This window comes from Macrotis lagotis, chromosome 3 (assembly GCF_037893015.1).
Source record: "Macrotis lagotis isolate mMagLag1 chromosome 3, bilby.v1.9.chrom.fasta, whole genome shotgun sequence".
NCBI classification, from domain to species: Eukaryota; Metazoa; Chordata; class Mammalia; order Peramelemorphia; family Peramelidae; genus Macrotis; species Macrotis lagotis.
The window spans coordinates 177266270-177286957 of NC_133660.1; positions in this window are offsets into that span (position 1 = coordinate 177266270).

Genomic DNA, 20688 nt, shown 5'->3' on the forward strand with positions numbered 1-20688 from the left:
GATAATGAGTTGCTAGGTGGCACAGTGGATAGAGCACCAGTCCTGGAGTCAGGAGTACCTGAGTTCAAATCCAGCCTCAGATACCTAATAATTACGTAGTTATATGGCCTTGGGCAAACCACTTAACCCCTTTGCCTTGCAAAAATCTCAAAAAAAAGGTAATGAGTTCCATTTTGAGTCTTTAATTATTTTATTATTTTTAATGGTATTTTATTTCTTCTAATTACAGCTAAAGACAATTTTTATAATTTTCATTTTTAAAAAAAATTGTTTCAAATTTTCTCCTTCTTTATCCCCCAGCCTCCCTAAGATGGTAAGTAATTCAATGTATGTGCAATTATATAAAACATATTTCCATATTGATCATGTTGTAAAAGAAGAAACACTTTGAAAAAAAGTACAGTTTGCAAAAGAAAGTGAAAATAGTATATTTCTAAATGAATTCAGACTCCATCAATTCTTTCTCTGGATGTGGATAGCCTCTTTCAGCAGGAGTCTTTGGAATTGTCTTGAATCATTGTATTGCTGAGGAGAGCTAAGTCAACTATAGTTATCATTACACAATGTTACAATGTACAGTGGTTCTAGTCATTTCATCTTGCATCAGTTTAAGTAAGTCTTTTCAGGTTTTTCTGAAATCTGGCTTTTTATCATTTCTTATAGCCCAATAGTATTCCATTATTTTTATATACCATAACTTGTTCATCTATTGCCCAATTGATGGGTAACCTCTCAATTTACAGATGAGGAAATCAAAGTAATCCATAATCATATGAAAAAATGCTCTAAATCACTAATTATTAGAGAAATGCAAATTAAAACATCTCTGAGGTACCACCTCACACCTCTCAGACTGGCCAATATGACCAGAAAGGACAATAATCAATGTTGGAAAGGATGTGGGAAATCTGGGACACTAATACATTGCTGGTGGAGCTGTGAACTCATCCAACCTTTCTGGAGAGCAATTTGGAATTATACCCAAAGGGCAATAAAAATGTGCATACCCTTTGATCCAATAATACTGTAACTGGGCCTTGAAGAGATGATGAAAAAGGGTAATAACATGGCCTGTACAAAAATGTTCATAGTAGCCCTGTTTGTGGTGGAAAAGAAATGGAAACTGAGGGAAAGTCCATCAATTGGGGAATGACTTAGCAAACTGTGGTATATGTATGTCATGGAACACTATTGTTCTATTAGAAACCAGGAGGGACGGGAATTCAGGGAAGCCTGGAGGGATTTGCATGAACTGATGCTGAGTGAGATGAGCAGAACCAGAAGAACATTATACACCCTAACAACAACATGGGAGTGATGACCAACCTTAATGGACTTGCTCATACCAACAGGGCAGCAAGCAGGCACAATTTTGGGGTGTCTATGATGGAGAATGCCATCTGTATCCTGAGAAAGAATTGTGAGGTTTGAACAAAGACCAAGGACTATTAGTTTTTTGGGTTTTTTTTTAGATTTTTCAAGGCAATGGGGTTAAGTGGCTTGCCCAAGGTCACACGGCTAGGTAATTATTAAGTGTCTGAGGTCAGATTTGAACCCAGGTACTCCTGACTCCAGGGCCGGTGCTCTATCCACTGCACTACCTAGCCGCCCCTGGACTATTACTTTTAATTTTAAAAAATTGTCTTATATAATTCTGCTATATCTCATACTATATTTCTTCCTTAAGGATATGATTTCTCTTTCATCACATTCAACTTAGATCAATCCATACTATGGGAATGATGTAAAGACTAGCAAACTGCCTTCTGTGGGAGAGTGGGGGGAGGGAAGCGAGATTGAGGGGGAAAATTGTAAAACTCAAAATAAATAAAACCTTTCTAAAATTAAAAAAAATTCCATTTATTAGCCACCACAAAAAGTACTGTTATATTTTTTGTACATGTTGGTCCTTTCCCCTTTTTAATAATCTCTTTGAAGGGTGGCTAGGTGGCACAGTAGATGGAGCACCAGCCCTGGAGTCAGGAGTACCTGAGTTCAAATTTGGCCTCAGACACTTAATAATTGTCTAGCTATGTCACCTTGGGCAAGTCACTTAACCCCATTGCCTTGCAAAAACCAAAAAAAAAATCTCTTTGGGATACAGACCTAATAGTGGTATTGCAAGATCAAAGGGTATGCACAGTTTGATTACCATTTGGGTATAGTTCAAATTGCTCTCTAGAATGTTTGGATAAATTCATAATGAGGTCTATTTTGAAATACATAAAGGACATTGAATTGAAAATGTCTGATAGGGCACTAGTGGTGATAGAGAACTGGAGTTCTAGAAAGAAACTGGATTGAGGTGTGCAGATCTTCATAGTGGTAGTCTGATAAGATTGCTGAGAGAAAGTGTAGGAAGATAAGAAATATCACAATAACTAATGGAGGGCTGAATATAGTTGGAGGGATTGTACTTAGAGGATATGAGTATAAATAAGTCATGATTGATGTTGATTTATAAGGGTCAAATTTTCTATTGGAAGGCAGAAAGCTTGGCTACAAAGGAAGGACAGAGGAAGGGAGGTACTTAGAAGGTCTGTACATAATTAAATTATGAAATGATCTTATTTTACTAGATGCTTTATTTAAAGAGAGTTGTAGTACAATAGGGATAGATGGAGAGAATGTACTTAAAAGGACAGGACATAAATAGTTCATGAAATGATTTTGCCTTATTTCATACTTTAGTTAACAAGGGTTGTTTGCTATTACTTGAGTATTATAGGGAAGAGGGAGGGAATGTACTTGGGACATAAATAGATGATAAAACAATTTTACTCTACTTGATACTTTTGCTACAATTAGAGGGAGTGTACTAAGAGAGGAAGGCTATAAATAATTCGTAAAATGATTTTGCTTTACATGATACTTTAGAACATAGGATGAATGCCCATGGAGGGTACTTGAAAAGAAGGTGTCATATAAATTGATTATAATTTGATGTTATTTATGACTCCTGAGAGGTATATTTATAATGGAACAGAAAATGAGAGTGTATTTAGACAAGATTATGAGGTAATGTTGCTTATCAATTAATCAAACTTTGAGAAAGATACTTCTATCAGGACAGATAAAAGGAGTATATTTTGGTAGAGAGAGAGTTGTAGATTCAAGACAGGTTTAAAACAATAAAGACATGAAAAGAAAGATTACACTAGGAGAAGATTAAGTATTAGAGGATAAATGACACCACATGAAGAGAGACAAAGATCTATTATAGTAGAGGGAAAGAAGGGAGGAAGTGAACACAGAGTAAATTCTATTCTCAACAGATTTGGCCCAAAGAGGAAATAACATGCATTCCCAATTGGGTTTAGAAACCTATTCTACCTAATAGGGAAGTAGGATGGGGGAAGAGATAGAAAGGGGAAGAAAGAACTGATAAAAGGGAAGACGAAAGTAAAAGTAAAAGGAGAGTTAAAATTAAAAAAAATAGTTAAAGGGGAAAGGGAGTAAAACATTGGTGAAGAGGGATAAGGGGAAAGGAAAGAGAAAGTGTAAATGGAGAAAGATAGCATGGAGGGATATATAGAGTTAGTAATTTTAATTGTAAATGTGAATGGTATAAAGTCTTCCATAAAACTGAAACAGATAGCAGAATAGATTAAAAATCAGAATCCTATAATATATTGTTTACACAAAACACTTTGAAAGTAGAGAAAGATACAACAAAAGTAAAAGGCTGGAACAAAATATAATATGCTTATTTGGAATTAGGCCCAAAGGGCAACAAAAGTGTGCATGCCCTTTGATTCAACAATACCACTTACTGTGTCTATACCCTGAAGAGATGATGAAAAAGGGTAAAAAACATCACTTGTACAAAAATATTCATAGCAGCCCTGTTTGTGGTAGCAAAGAATTGGAAAGTGAGTGAATGGCCATCAATTGAGGAATGGCTTAATAAACTGTGGTATATGTATGTTATGGAACACTATTTTTCTATTAGAAACCAGGAGGGATGGGAATCTAGGGAAACCTGGAAGGATTTGCATGAACTGATGCTGAGCAAGATGGGCAGAACCAGAAGAACATTGTATACCCTTACAGCAACATGGGGGTGATGAGCAACCTTAATGGACCTGCTCATTTTATCAGTACAACAATCAGGAACAATTTTGGATTATCTGTAATGGAGATATTCAGAGAAAGAATTGTGGAGTTTGAACAAAGAGCAAATACTGTTGCCTTTAATTTAAAAAAATTATCTTATATAATTTTGCTATCTCTTATACTTTATTCTTTTTTTCCTTAAGGATATGATTTCTCTCTCATCACATTCAACTTAGATCAATGTATACCATGGGAACAATGTAAAGACCAACAAACTGCCTTCTGTGGGGGGGGGGGGGAGTGAGATTAGGGAAAGATCATAAAATTCAAAATAAATAAATAAATAAATAAATAAATTTAAAATGAACAAATCTATAATATGCTCTAGCAGAAGTAAAAAAAAATCAGAGGTAGCAATTCTGATCTCAGACAAAGCAAAAGCAATAAAAGATATTATTAAAAAGGATAAGGAAGGAAACTATATCTTTCTAAAAAGCACCATAGGCAATGAAGTAATATCATTATTAAACATATATATGCACCAAGTGGTTTAGTATCCAAATTCTTAGAAGAGAAGCTAAATGAATTATAGGGAGATGCAGAGAAAAACTGTAATAGTGGGGGACCTCAACCTCCCTCTTTCTCAAATTAGATAAATTTAACCCAAAAATAAACAAAAAGGAAGTTAAAAAGGTGAATTTAGATATGGTAGACCTCTGGGAGAAAACTGAATTCAGTTAGAAAGGAATATATCTTTTTCTCTGCAGTACATGGCATCTATACTAAAACTGTCCCTGTACTACAGCATAAAAACCTTACAATCAAATGCAGAAAGTCAGAAATATTAAATGCATGCTTTTTGGATCATGATAGAATTTATATGTAATAAAGGGTTATGGGAAAATGACCCCAAAATTAACTGGAAACTAATTTAAAAATTGAGTGGACCAATTTTTGATTGGACCTAATTTTTAAAAAATGAGTGGATCAAACAACAAATCATAGAAATCATCCACCAGGCAGCTAGGTGGCTCAGTGGATAGAGCACTGGTCCTGGAGTCAGGAGAACCTGAGTTCAAATGTGATCTCAGGCACTTAATAATTACCTAGCTATGTGACTTTGGGCAAGTCACTTAACTCCATTGCCTTGCAAAAAAAGGAAAGAAATCATCAACAATTTCATCCAAAACAATAACATTAATGAGACAAACCAAAATTTATTAGATGCAGTCAAAGCAGTTTTTAGGGGAAATTTTATATCTTTATATGCTTATATGAATAAAATAGAGAAAGAGGAGATCAATGAATTGGGTATATATATATGCTTGAAAAAGAACAAATTAAAAATTCTTAATTAAATACCCAATTAGAAATTCTGAAAAATCAAAGGAGAAATTTAAAAAATTGAAAGTAAGAAAAACATTGCTCAAAAAAATAAAACAGAATATTTTTATAAAAAAAGTAAAAAATAGATAAACCTTTAATCTGATTTTAAAAAAGAAAGAAAACCAAACTAACAGTATCAAAAATAAAAAGGGTGAACTCAGCACCAATGAGGAGGAAATTAAAGTGATAAATCAGAACTATTTTGCCCAACTGTGTGCCAACAAATTTGACACTAAGTGATATGGATGAATATTTATAAAATTATAAGATACCCAGATTAAGAGAAGAGAAAATAATATTCTTAAATAATTCCATTTCAGAAAAAAAATGCTGAGGAAACCATCATAACATTCCATAGGAAAAAATCTCTAAGTCCACATGGATTTACAAGTGAATTTGACCAAACATTCAAGTAACAATTAATTGCAGTTCTAAAACAACTATTTTTAAAAAATTAGAGGCATACTGCCAAATTCCTTTTGTGATACCACTATGGTGCTGATACTTAAACCAGGAAGAGTGAAAACAAAGAAAATTATAGATCAATCTTCCTAATGAATATTGATGTGAAAATCTTAAATAAAATTTTAGCAAAGAGATCATAGTAAATTAATACTAGAATAATACACCATGATCAGGTAGAATTTATACCAGGTAGGCAGGAATGGTTCAATATTAGGAAAATAGCAATAACAAAACTAACAGAGTTCATATGATTATATCATTAGATGTTGAAAAAGCCTTTGACAAAATACAATTCCCCATTTCTATTAAAAACACTAGAGTGTATCAGAATAAATGGCATTTTCCTTAAAATAATAAGTAGTATCTACCTAAGACCATCAACAAGCAATATAAGTAATGGGGATAAACTAGGAGCATTTCCAAAAAGCTCAGCAGTGAAACAAGGATGCCCATTATCACCACTATTATTCAATATAGCATTAGAAACATTAGCTTTAGCAATACGAGAAGAAAAAGAAATTAAAGTAATTAAAATTGACAATGAGGAAGCAAAACTTTTACTCTTTGTAAATGATAAGATGGTATACTTATGATGGCATGCAAAGAAAACCCTAGAAAATCACCTAAAAACTATTTGAAAAAATAACTTCAACAAAGTAGCAGGTTATAAAGTAAACTCACAGAATCACCAGCCTGTCTGCATATGAACAATAAAGCCCAAGGACAAGAGATAGAAAGAGAGATTCCATTTAAAATAACTGTAGACAACATAGAATACTTGAGAATCTACCTTCCAAGACAAACCCAGAAACTATATGAACACAATTACAAAATTACAAAAAAATTACAAAACTTTTCAGTCAAATAAAATCAAACCTAAACAATTGAAAAAAATGTCAATTGTTCATGGTTAGGTTGAGCTAATATGATAAAAATGACAGTTTTACCCCAGATTAAATGACTTATTCAATGCCATACCAATCAAAATACCAAAACAATTTTTTTACAGAGCTAGAAAAAAGCAACATCTGGGGCTACAAAAGGTCAAGAATATCAAGGAAATTGATGAAAAAAATGCAAAGGAAGGTGGCCTAGCTTTACCAGATCTAAAACTATGTTATAAAGTGACAGTCATCAAAATCACTGGTTAAGAATAGAGTGATGGACTAGTGTATTAAAATAGGACAAAAGAAATAATAGCAAATGACCATAGTAATCTATGGTTTGATAAATCCAAAGACATTGGCTTCTGGGCTAAGAACTCACTATTTGACAAAAACTGCTGGGAAAACTGGAAAATAGTATGGCAAAAACCTAGGCATAGACCTATATCTCACACCCTTTATAAGGTCAAAACGGGTATAGGAACTAGACATAAAGGGTGATACTATAGACCATTTAAGGGAAGAAGAAATACTCTATCACTTGGATCCATGGAAAGGGGGGGAAATTTATAACCAAAAAAGAAATTTATGATCAAATGAGAGACCAAACAAGAAATTACGAATTATAAAATGGATAATTTTGACTATATTAAATTAAAATGTTTTTGAATTAATAAAACCAATGCAGCTAAGATTCAAAGGAAAATAGAAAGCTGAGAAACAATTTTTACAGCTAGTGTTTCTGATAAAAGACTCATTTCTAAAATATAGAAAGAACAGAATCAAATATATCACCTTGATAAATGGTCAAAGGATATTGACAGGCAGTTTTCAGATGAAGAAATTAAAGCTATACATAATCATATGAAAAAATGCTACAAATTATTATTGATTAGAGAAATGCAAATTAAAACAATTATGAGTCACCACCTCACATCTATCAGATTGGCTAACTTGACAAAAAAGGAAAATGATCAATGTTGAAGAGGATGTGGGAAAATTGGGACAATAATGCACTATTGGTGGCATTGTGGACTGATCCAGGCATTTGGAGAGTAATCTGGAACTATGCCCAAAGAACAATAAAACTGATATACTGACTTAGCAAGACAAATACTAGGCCTAAATCCAAAATAAATCATAATAGGAAAATCTCACATGTTCAGAAATATTTATAGCAGTTCTTTCTGTATGGTAAAGAATTGGATGTTGAGGGGATATCTATCAATTGGGGAATGACTGAACAAGTTATGGTATATGAATGTTATAAAGTACTATTGTTCTATAAAAAATCATCAGTGGCTGGACTTCTGAGAAACATGGAAAGAATCCCATGAACTAATACTGAGTGAAGGGAGCAGAACCAAGAGAATATTGTACACATTAGCATCAACATTGTGAGATGATCAACTATGATGACTGTAACTCCTCTCAGCAGTTCAGAGATTAAAGGCAACCCTGAGAGACCGGTTATGGCCAATGTCATCCACATCCAGAGGAAAAATGGGATATGAATGCATAATATGTTTACTTTTTGAAAACTTCTCTTATGTTTTTCCTTCCTAGTTTTTTTTTCTTTCCCCTTAGTTCTAATATCCCTTTCACAAAATGACCAATATGTGGAAATGTTAAACACAAATGTACATATACAACTTTTACCAGATTGTTTGCCACCATAGGGAGATAGAAGGGAAGGGAGAGTGGCAGAAAAGAACTCATAAATTTGCAAATGGATGAATGTTGTAAAGTACTATTGCATGTAATTGGAAAAATAAAAGAAAATTTCAATAAAAAAAAAAGAAAAAGGGCTCAGAATGGAGCCCTGGAGTACACTCATATGTATATACATTCATATAAAGAATAATGATCCCACAATGGAGATTGTGTAACAGTGTTCAGATATGTAGAAGAACCAGTAGAAAGCAGTGTTATGAGAAACCATAGAGGTGGCAATGTGTAGGAGGAGGGGAAAAACAGAATAAAGCCTAAGAGAAGATCATTATATTTAGCAATTAGGAGATTAGTGATAAACCTTAAGAGAGCAATTTCAGGTGAGTGGTGAGTTTGAAAACAAGATTGCAAATAAATGAGATGTGAGTGGGTCCTAGAAAAGTGGATCCAGGTGCAAATTCTATTTTAAGAGTTTGGCTATGAAAGGGAGGTGAGAGATGCAGGACAATAATTTGAGGGGCTAGTGGAATCTAGTGAAGATTTCTGAATGGAGGAGATTTGATCATATTTGAAGACAGTAAAGGAGAGAGTTGGTAGACAGAAAATGAAAATTAGGGAAAGAGCAGATGATAGAAGGAGCAAGCTCACAGAGGAGATAGGAGGGGATTCAAAGATAAAAAAATAGTTCAGATGTTCTCTTAGATTTGGAATGGAAATCATATTGGGGTAACAGAAGAAGGGGTCAAGGAACCAAAGATGGAAATAAGGAACACATTCACAAAGAATAAAATAGTGGTGGTAGAGGTTCACAGGTGACTGGGATCAAAGTTGGGGAGGTTCAGAATTCAGTATCTCAGCAATGGAATGATTTAGAAGAATGTAGTGGTCTAAGTTATAATCACCTCACAGGTGCCTGAGGAAGCATGGGTTCAGAACTTCTGAAATATGAGGATGAGAATAAACTATGGGACTGGAATGTTCAAAAAGGACAAAAAGTCACCAAGAATGATGGCAGGAGTGAGGTGGAAAGGAAGACTGAGCGTCACTTGCTAACATCTTTGAAGGGTGATGGCAAGGAGACTCTGGACAGGATTATGTGATCAAGAGAACTCAAAAGGAGAAGAGATCACTAAGTGACAGTGTCAGAGGGAGGGTCTGGAAGGAAGCATGATAGAAGGACACAGACAGTCAAACACAGCTCTACTTGGGTTAAACAGAAATCAAAATCTAGGCATTCAAGTCTCAAAGTACCAAAATCTGATCTGTTAAAATAGTAGAGAGAACTTGATCTGTTTTTCAATATTTTGCCATTGTTGTATTTAGATGTAAGCCCTTGGAGAAAAGAGGACATTTTGGATTCTACAGAATATGAGTAACTACTTAAGATATTTTCTGATGATATTGCCTGGGCATTATGCATACAGTGTCATTTCTATTTCATTTCCTTCCTTATAGTTTGCCACTTGTGCAGTTAATCCCAGAATAATTTATCTCTATTAGGTTGATAGTTTATATTTTAACCCTCCCTATATTTGCTTTATGTATGGTTTCTGATTTCCTAAGTCCTCTCTTTCCTGTTCTATTGAAAGTCAAACCAGTTCTAAAACCTAAAGGGAAAGTTAAGTATGTACTTTTTGAACTTATTGCTATTCCTATGTTGTGTTAACTCCAAATGGTGCCCTCAGGGGGTGGAGAGAAGAGCTTTGAAAATGTAAATTGGATTGATAATATCTCCTACTCTTGGCTTCCAACAAAATATTACATAGGCCCCCAAAGGGAATGATGATTTCATTCCTTCCCTCCCTCCAGACCCCATCCCTCCCTCTAGGGCATATTAGAAGGGAGGGGTTGCTACATTTCATGGCAGAATGAATAAGTCTACAATTTTACATGATATAAATATATGACATGCCTAGAAAAGGCTCCCAGATTACACTCAAATCAGCTTTCTTATGAACCATCATTTTGGTTACAGAAATGCCTTCTGGCAGCTGAAATTTAATAATAATAAAAAAACTTAACTAATATTGATATAACACTTTTAAAACTAGAAAAGCTCTTTGCTCAAATAACTGTGAGCTGTGTGGTAAAACTTTTTTTTTTGGGGTAAGACCTGTAATTTCAATAGGACAGCCCTCTTCTTCTAATAAAGCAACTTTTCTATAACTCACAGTCTTAGTTGCCTGAGGAATTGAGGTGCAGTGACTTTCCCATAGTAATGTATGAGAGGTGGGAATTGAACTCAGGTCTGCCTAAATTCAAGACCATTTCTCTAATTAAACTTCTAGAGAAAATAGGAAGTTGGAGATTTGAATGGGCATTCTGGAAAATGATTTGGGGCTTAGAGTATATCACCAAAAACATAGGAATCACTCAGAATGGTGCAGAAATATCTATCTATCTGATGCAGAGAACCATAGGCATAGGGAATACTGAAATTACTTGGAAACAAAATTTTGTAAATCTTCACTCTTCCTCTATCAGTCTGTCAAAACACTCCATTTTGACCTCCAGCATAACCTTGGCCATTCTCATTGGTAAGGTAAGTGCTGAAACAACATATGAGACTACACAGACCCTCAACCCACTCCAAAAGGCAAACTCTCCAATGTGGGACTTGGGCAACTCCCAAGTCATCACCTCTTCCTATGGACCTTGAGGGAGGATTTAAGGAGATTCTGGGGAAGCTCAGGCTCTTTTTTTACTTTCAGACTTCTACTTGATCTGGCAACTGGACTATCAGGATTAAAGTAGCAATCCATGTGGTTTTCTTTAACATCTCTTTACCTTCTCTATCATTTTCTTTTATGTTGTAGCTTCTTTTTAATAAATCTCTATTTTCTTTTTTACACCTGCATTTCTGGGTCAAGTAGTGATTTTTCACTGGAAACACTGTACCCATTGCACCATATCTTTCTATCTTGCCATCCATCTCTATCCATTATAATCTAGCTAGTTAGCTAGATTATCTAGCTAAATATCTACCTATCATATATATATACATATATATGCATATATATATATATATATATATATATATACCTTTTGATCATTTATCTATCTATTCATATCAGGTTCCCTCTGTAGGTGTTTACTGGGTACCACTAGGTTCTTCTACTATCAGATCTATCCTGTGTGGGAACCCAGGGCCATTTCTAGCCCGCAAGGGCAGCAAAATTATGATGTGTGATAATTTGCCTCTGAAAAAATAAAACCAAATAATACTTGGATATACTGATCTCAAAGGTTCCTTGCTATTTTAAATAGTTTTTGAGTTGGTAGGGACCTTAGAAGTCATCTGAGTCCAACTCCCATTTTATAGGTGCAGAAATTCAGATACAGAGAGGTTTGTTCATCTGTCCAAGGTCATGTGGACATAAAGTCTTAGAGTCCAGATCTGAATTAGAAAAGCAGGCCTGGCAGTGATGACAACTGAACAACCTGCTATGGGCCACATTGACATGCTTGTGATGGTAAAAGAAGCAAAGGAAAGCTCTATTTGCTTTAGGTGAATCCTTTAGGGTTGATTTATGTAAGTAGAAACCCAAGATAAAAAAACAGCAAGAGAGAATGTCCATGAGGACCAGACCACAGACCCATCTAAGGATCCAAATTACAGAAATATGGACATTAAGTATAAAAACCAAAGATTTTGCTTCTAGATTGAGGGAAGTTAAGCCCAGGAATTTAGGAAGCTTGAAGGGTCTGGTCAAAAGGAAAATAGTGGATTTGTCCTATGGGATGGATGTGTGGCTTATAGTAGCCTTATGCAGTAAAGGTTGGAGAAGGCTAATTGCCCCATTCCCATACCTACTAAATAATCCTCTATAGGAGTATGATGAGAATATTAGATGTTATTCCTATTTCCACAGTTTAAGAAGGATGGGGAAAGCTTGGAGAGTGTTCAGAGGGGAAAGCACAACAAAGATGATTAAAGGGTTGAGTAATAGGATCTATGAGAAAGGGTTAAAAGAACTAGGATTATTTAGCCTGAGGCAGAAAAGTCTGGGGGGGGGGGACTTAATAATAGTCTTCAAGTATATGAAGGGCTATTAGAAAGGAGATAGTGCGGCCAGCTGCTCTTGATCTCCACCCAGTCAGAGAAAGCTGCAGGAAGAAGTAGTAAGGAAATTATTTTCTATTTCTAACTTAACACAGAAACAAACTAACATGAATCTTGACTTGCTATCATCTTCTTTCCTGATGGAAAGGCCTCTAAGGCTATCCAAAATCCTCATTTTACAGATTAGGAAATGAAGCCTAGGGTCTGTAATTGACTTGGTCAAGATCAGAGATCAGTAAGCCTCAGAGACAAAAATATGAATCTAGGTCTTCCAACCCCCAAGTAAGTACTTCTCCACCCTACCATATACCTTCTGGGGGAGAAGAGATAGAATAAGATGCTTTTGTTATGGCTTAATTTTTGTTTTATTGAAAAAAAAGCGGAAGTACTTAAGACTTTTCTAATTGTGATCTGTAGAATCCCAGAGCAAATGGGGCATTATTTTCCCAAGTAGAATTAAGCTTTGGGTGCTTTGTGAAATTATTGTATTTTGTTTTCTTAATATATAAAATGATATTATTTCTCACAAATTTCCTTCCTTTTATATTCTTATCTTCACTCCCCAATTGGATCAAAGATTCCAATCCAATCAATAAAAGTTTGGTAAGTCACTTAGGATGTGCTGCAGATGATTCCCAAGGAAAAGATTTTCATGAGAACCTTACCAGCTCTAGGTATATGGACCATAAGCAATGATAAACAATACAATTATTGTCTGTAGGGAGAGAATTTGTTCCTTTTATCTGACCGTGAACTAGATAAGGAATAGAAAAACTTTATGACAACCTCCCTCCTTTGCCCAAATTTATTACCCCAATGTCTAACTGTCAAGGGATTGAGACATCAGTTAGTCAGTCAATATATGCTAGCTATGTGATAAGTAACAGAAGAGAAAGTACCTACACAGGTGAAATCACAGCTCCTTCAAATAGCAGAATGTCTTTTGAGTTGAGTTTGAGTCTTTGGATTGGAAAACACCACTGTGAGACCTTTTCTACCCCAGACATTTGATACAGTTATAGAGTAGTGCTCAAAGACTTTCTACCACAGAGGGGCCTGCCCCAGCTTGTCCTGTACTTATTTAACCTTCAAGAATTTACAGTTCACCTGCATACCATCATGAGTTTTATTATAATCCATATTTGTTATTTTTGTTGTCATTATTATTATTATTTCAGATTCACATTAGTACAAATTGTTAGAATCATGCAGGTATAAATATAATGATTTCTGTACTTCAAATGTTTGAATGATAGATCATTAAAATATCTATCCAGTGCTTTGTAAATTATTTTTGCTTAAATTTCCACGACTTCCAAAGGTTTGAAAATCCATTTCAGTTCAGTAAATTTCAAATGAACAAAAATATATTAAGTGCCTTCTTTACTAAGTCATCAAAGGTATAGAACACTTAGATAAGACTCAGACAATCAGTCCCTGCCCTCATGGAGTTTATAATCCACACTTAGAAACTCTGGAATAGATAGCAGCAAAGTTCCTTATGACAGTGTGAAATGAATTTCTTTCTATTGTTATCTTTTTCTATATCAAAGGCCTTTGGAACTGAAAGATATTTTAAGAATCATCATCTTCAGTTATTGTGTACAGACTTAGAAAGACAAGATTCAGAACAAGGAAAACATGAAAATCTCAACAAATTAGTAAAGCTGAGTAGTTTTTTTGGGGGGTGGGGAGGGTAGAAAGGGAAATACTCACAAAATAAGAGCAGACAAGGAAGGATACGGAAAATGATTAGGTCCTATGTCCCCTCCAGGTGGAACTGGGTTCCCCACTGGGAACCCCAGAGGGAATGAAGAACCCTCTTCTAAACCAACAAGTCTAATGAGTTTGTACAGGGTTTTATATTGGGATTAACAGGATTAGACCCTGAGGAAAGGGAGTGAGGATCCAGGACCTGGGAACTAGTGCTGATTCATGCTAGTGGGAGAGGAGACTCCTGGGAAACTGGTGGCTAGTAGATATTCAAACTCCCCAGCTGTGGAAGAGGGCTTTGCTTGTTGGATTTACTCTGACTGGGTGTCTCAGGGGATTTTGAGCTTTCTTGGGATGTCTGTATTTAGCAGGATGGAGAAGTCTTAGAGAGGAGGTAGAGCTAAGGGAAGTGCATTTCAAAGATTATTGGCAATTCATACAAAGGCAAAGTTTTGGGAGATATAATGTCATTTTCTGAAGAGTAATAAGAAAGCTGGTTTGGTTGGACCTTAGGGCAGTTAGGTGGCACAGTGAGCAAAGTGCTAGACCCAAGCCAGGAAGACTCAACTTTGTAAGTTCAAGTTTGACCTCAGACACTAGCTGCATGGATCTGGGTAAGCCACTTAACTATGTTTGCTTCAGTTCTTCAATTATAAAATGAGCTAAAGAAGAAATGGCAAACTATTCCAATATCTTTGCTAAAAACAAACAATACAAAACAAAAACTGAAATGGGGTTACAGGGAGTCAATCATAACTGAAGTGACTGCGCAAAGATTTGTGAAGGGGACACGAGGCTAGAATCAATTGGTAAAGAGACTCTAAATTCTAAAGAAAGAAATTTGGTCCTAGGGAAAGAAGAAGCCAATGGAGCTTCTTGAACAGGTCAACGACATGGTCAGACTTGTATTTTAAAAATATTACTTTAATCAGAAGTGGAGCCAGATGGCAGAGGTAAGTCAGGAAATTGCCTGAGCTCCCCCCACAGTTTCTCTTAGAAATAGCATTAAATCAAGCCACATAACGAGTTCTGGAGTGACAGAACCCACAAAAAGATGGAGTGAAATAATTTTCTAACTCAAGTTAACTTAGAAGAATTTCAGAAAAGGTCTGCCTCACTTGGGTAAAAGGGTAGCACCGCCAAGGGCAGACAATGTAGGACTGGGGCAAACAGGCTCTTAATCTTCCAATAGAAGGTGGACCTGTGGTCCTGGCTTAGAAGCCCATCTGTGAGGCCTCTAACCCCAGTGTAGTAGACAAACAATTAGCCCTGGAACCGCAGGCATAAGAACTATGACTAGGCTGGGTTCCCCTAGTATAGTAAGCAAGCTGCCAGCCTCAGGAGACCCCAATGCAGTGACCAGGAACTTGGCTCCCAGTGAAAGAAGCTTGGGACAGTGCGCCCTCTACCCTAGGAGCAGACCTCAACTTTGAAAGTCATCAAATAAGTTAGAAAATGAGCAAAATTCAGAAAGAACCCTGATCATAGAAAGCTATTATGGTGACAGGGATGATCAAAACACAAACTCAGAACAGGATATCAATGTAAAATTATTGGGAAGACTCAGAGAGTAATGTGAATTGGTCTCAGGTCCAAAATATCCTATTGGAAGAGCTCAAAAAAGTATTTTTAAAATCAAGTAAGAAAGAAAATAAGAAAGAAGAAAAATTGGGAAAAGAAATGATCATTATGAAAGAAAAGTCAATAGCTTAGAAAAGGAAGCACAAAAATTGACTGAAGAAAACAACTCCTTAAAAATAGAACTGGGGGGTAGCTAGGTGGTGAAGTGGAGTCAGGAGTACCTGAGTTCAAATTCAGCCTCAGACACTTTAATAATTACCTAGCTGTTTGAGTTTGGGCAAATCACTTAACCCCATTGCCTTAAATTAAAAAAAAATTAAAAATAGAACTGGTCAAATGGGGGGGAAGACCACTGAAGAGAGCAATTCCTTAAAAAGTGGAAGTGACCAAATGAAAAAGGAGACACAAAAACTCACTGAAGAAAGTAATTCCTTAAAAATTAGAATTGGACAAAGGGAAGATAATGACTCTATTAGTCACCAAAAATCAGTCAAACAAAATCAAAGAATCAAAAACAAGGAGTTGAGAGGTTAGTAAGAGAAGTAAAGGCAATAAACATACATAGAGTTTTTTTTCCCCCACCTGGGTTTTTCTGTGAATGGGAGGAGAGCAATTTGAGAGGATGAGGTCAAGTTAGGCAACAGAGAAGGAACCAGTGAAGAGAGGAGACTAAAGATTAAAGAAAAGGGATAAAAGAAGAGGCAATCTCTCAAAAGTAGATAAAGGAAGAATGGGATCAAGTGTCCACAGAGGGGTTGGTTTTGGTGGGAAAAGGTTATATATTCATCAGAGATTGGAGTAAAGGAGGAGGGAGTGGGGAATGATATCAATATGGGGGTGAGCAGAGGAGAACTAGTTCATAACAAATGTTTCTATTTTCTCAGTGAATTAGGAGATGAAGTGTCTTCAGAGGGGTGGGGTTTCTAAAGTTTGAAGAAAGAAAAGAAGACTTGAAACAACTTTAAATACAGCATTTCTTTTATCCCTTGAAACAACTCTTGTGATAAGGTGCTACTATTACCTTCTTTTTTTTCCCCATTGAAGAAATTGAGCCTCTGGGAAATTAAATGGCTTGCCTAGGGGTCATACAGTTAGTAAATGTATGAAAGGGTTTTTTGAGCCCAGGATTTCCTCCACATTCTATCTATATGTCTAGATAGATAGTGACCCAGATGGGACCACTTCACTGCCCTATTGCCAACATTATCCTGGTCATAGTAGTTTTTCTTTAATATATCTCTTTGTGGTCATTAAAGTGCTTGGAGATATGGTTTAGTCATCCTGAAAATTAATGGAATCCATAGGGTTTAGAGTATTTGATGTGTCCCCTCTAAGTACCCAACTTGAGACCAGGATGTAGTCCAGGCCCCTGGGGATTTATAAGCTCCTCCAGTGGATCCTGTGGAGTAGAATTAGTAGAAAGATAAGGAAAGGCCTGGGCTGGTCCTGTCTTTTTATTCCAGGTTTTTAATTTGCTTGACTGCATTTCACCAAATTGCTCAGGTTAAGTGACATAGTCTTAAAGCCAACTCTAAGTAATTGAAGAGCCACACATAGAGAATATATAAAGAATACTTGGTAATTACCCATAATTTAAGAACAATGGGTCCAAAGGGCTTGAAGCACCCAAAGAACAGAAGGGAGGGAGGGCTGTTACAATGGGAAAGTTAGCCCCCAGTGGGCCCCTGCCTACCACCTACAGTAGCCTACATGCTAATATTTGTTGAGTTTAATGTTTAACTTTGCTTAGGATCCAACCCTGAATTACCCAGACTTTATCTACATCAGGTTACACTTATGTGTGTAATCCCTTTGATATTTTAATTTGCCTGAAATGAACTGCTTTATGACTTTTGCTAAAACCAAAGTTAGTCTTAAATGTGCTGGAGGAGGAGGAGCCCTCCAGGCCAAATTAAATCCGATCTTGCTATTTGATTATCTCTGACTCCAAGTTCCCTCTGTTTGTTCTGAAGCACTTGGTGGAATCACTAATTACTCTGCTAAGGAAAGAATGACAGGGCTTTGGGCATTATGGCTTTCCTAAGAAAAAGAATCGACTACCCCACATTTAATGAGTCTTCTTAATAGGCTGTATTTTTTAATGAATTCAAATCATGTTAACTTAGAGAGGGAAAAGAGACTGAAAAATTAAGAAATGGTGTAAAAAAGTTGTTACTGTTGCACACATATACCACTCCAAGTAAGGATGGGCAGATTCCCTATAAGTTATTTTTGCAGACACCTATCCTGGAGGATTGTATCTGCCTCAGTAACTTAGTTCCCTACATATAAAATACAGATATTGAATTTCTAGTAGGAGGAATTCATAATGCAAAATATACCACAAAGAAGGAATTTTTTTCTGAATATTTTAAATTCTCAAAGAAAAATTAAAAATCATCACTAATAATCATTAACAAATAAATATTTCCATATAAAAAGGATAGAAAAAAGAAATTTGAAATGGTAAATTTACCATGTATATCTTTTCAAAAGCATATATCAATTTTAACATGGAAGTACCAACATTGTAGTTCTTGTTGATGCCCCCTTTTGAATTCCATCTGCCCTCTTCTATGCATTTTTTAGTTTATTTTATTGATATCTTCTTTTTCTTTCTTCTTCATCTTTTTTGCATTATTATCATTGTTCATCCCCAACATCTATTCATCCCTAATATAAATTCTTCTTTGTAACAAACAAGTATACTCAAACAAAACAAGTTTGGGTTGTATTGATGGTGTCTGGCAATGTCTATCTCATTCTCTACCTTTATTCTATCACTTCTCCTTAAGTAGGAAGTATGTTTCAGAATGTCTTCTGGAATCCTGATTATTTATTGCATTGACCAGAATTTTTTTAAAGAATTAAAATATAAAAGGAGGAATAAAACTAAATAAATTTAAATAATTTCTTTTGATCTGTGGTATAAAAAAGGAAAAGAAAGAAATATTGGGTACCAAATAGATTCACTTATGCCATGTGTTCAAGTACATTTATGAGGAGTTTGAAAGCTAGAACTGTAATTTCACTAAGGTAGAGAGCCCTTCACTGATTGAGATGAAAACCTTTCTGTATTTTATAGCCTTAGAGAGTTCCCTGGAATAGTGAGGGATAAGTAATTTGTGCAAGAACAGATAGCACATATCTGCAGTATGAGTAAAAATTGAACCCAGGAGGGTCGGGTCCTTTGCCAGAGGTCTCCTCTCATTCAATCATATAGAGAATTTAATGAGTTTACAAGATGAAGTCAATTAGTCAAGCAAAATTTGGGATTTAGAAGTGCCACTAAACAAAATACTGTTGATATTAGGCAATAATGTCCACATAACACCAATATTCTCTTTAAAAAATATGATAAATGGGTTTGGAAACAAAAAAAAAAAACCTTTCTCCACCAGTTGTGCAATTTGAAGATAACCAAGGGAAATTGTCATTCAGGAATTCTGTATCTTTTTCAATCCAATCCCCAAAATAAGAAGCAAATATATTCTTTTCTCACAACTATATGGCATATATTCTCACCTGTGACTGAAAGAGGCTATAGTATATGCAGCTACTACACCCTGCTATCATCAGTTTGGCAGATGGACTAACAGGTTGAGGGTATCGGGGTATCAAGGGGATGTTTACTCCAAGCATGTGAAGACTTCATCTGGAGGTAATGGACTGTTGAGAACAATATGTTCTAATAGTAATGAAGGCAGCTAAAGCAGGCCCTGTGGAGAGGCCAAGGTCATCCATTGCATTTTGGGTCATCACTGGTCACCTTGACATTTGTCTTGTCTTCAGTGACTTCAGAAGAGAGTGAAGATGATAACTTTGTGCAACTCTCTTCACTTAAATCCATTCAAGGTTGTCATTGTTCCTCTTAAAAACAGCATGAACAATATGGCATATAAGTGAATAGAAGCGTATAAATGGACTCAAACTATTTCACCAATGAGAGATGGTATCATATCAGAGACCATTACTAACTTTGATATAATCTACTAAGTATAATTCATTGGAAAATGCATGATGAAGATGTAGTGGATAGAGCCAAATCCAAGTCTAATTCCTAACCAAAATTTAGGACTTGGACATGCAGTTAGGAAGACCAGAGTTTGAATCTGTCCTCAGTCATTTACTAGCTGTGTGACCTTAGTCAGGTCACTTAACTGCTATCTGCCTCAGTTTCCTTCTATGTAAAATGTGAATAATAGCACCTTAACATCCAGTGTTGTGAGAATCAAATAAGAAGATGGTATAAAGAATTTTGTAAGCCTTAAAGTTATATTCACACACTAGCTATAATTAGTTATATTATACCAAAGTGTAATTTTGTCTAGTGCAGTTGACTCTTCATAAGAGTTATTCCAGCAAATAAAATCAGCTGAAACAAAATCAGAATTATTCATTTTTAGCTTTGGCCACTTCTTTTAGAAAAAAAACCTTTCTTAGTTTCCAAAATTCATACTTCTCAGAGACTCTTTCAGATTTACCAAAAGTCCCTGTGAGTTCATTTCTCTTTTTTTCTAGGTATGTAAGCCGCAGGAAACTTTCAGGCCAACATTTGGGAAGAGGAGAGCCTTCAAAAGTGTTAGTTTCAGTAGTGGAAGTCTATGATATGTCAACAGGGGGAGAAAAATTAAGACTGAGGACAGGGTTGGGCTGCTCAGGGAAATTCTAAATTTTTTGATGGGGGTGGGGGGAGGTTTGGGTCCTTTGCCATAGAGTGCTGAAGTAATGACTCAGAATTTGGTTAGGAAGGTTCTGAGTCACTCATCTGTAGATAAAAAGAGTTGGGACAGACTATATCTCACCTAAATTTCCAAGTATAAGTTTTAGATTGTTAACTACTAGTATTTTTCAGCAAATAATGTTCAT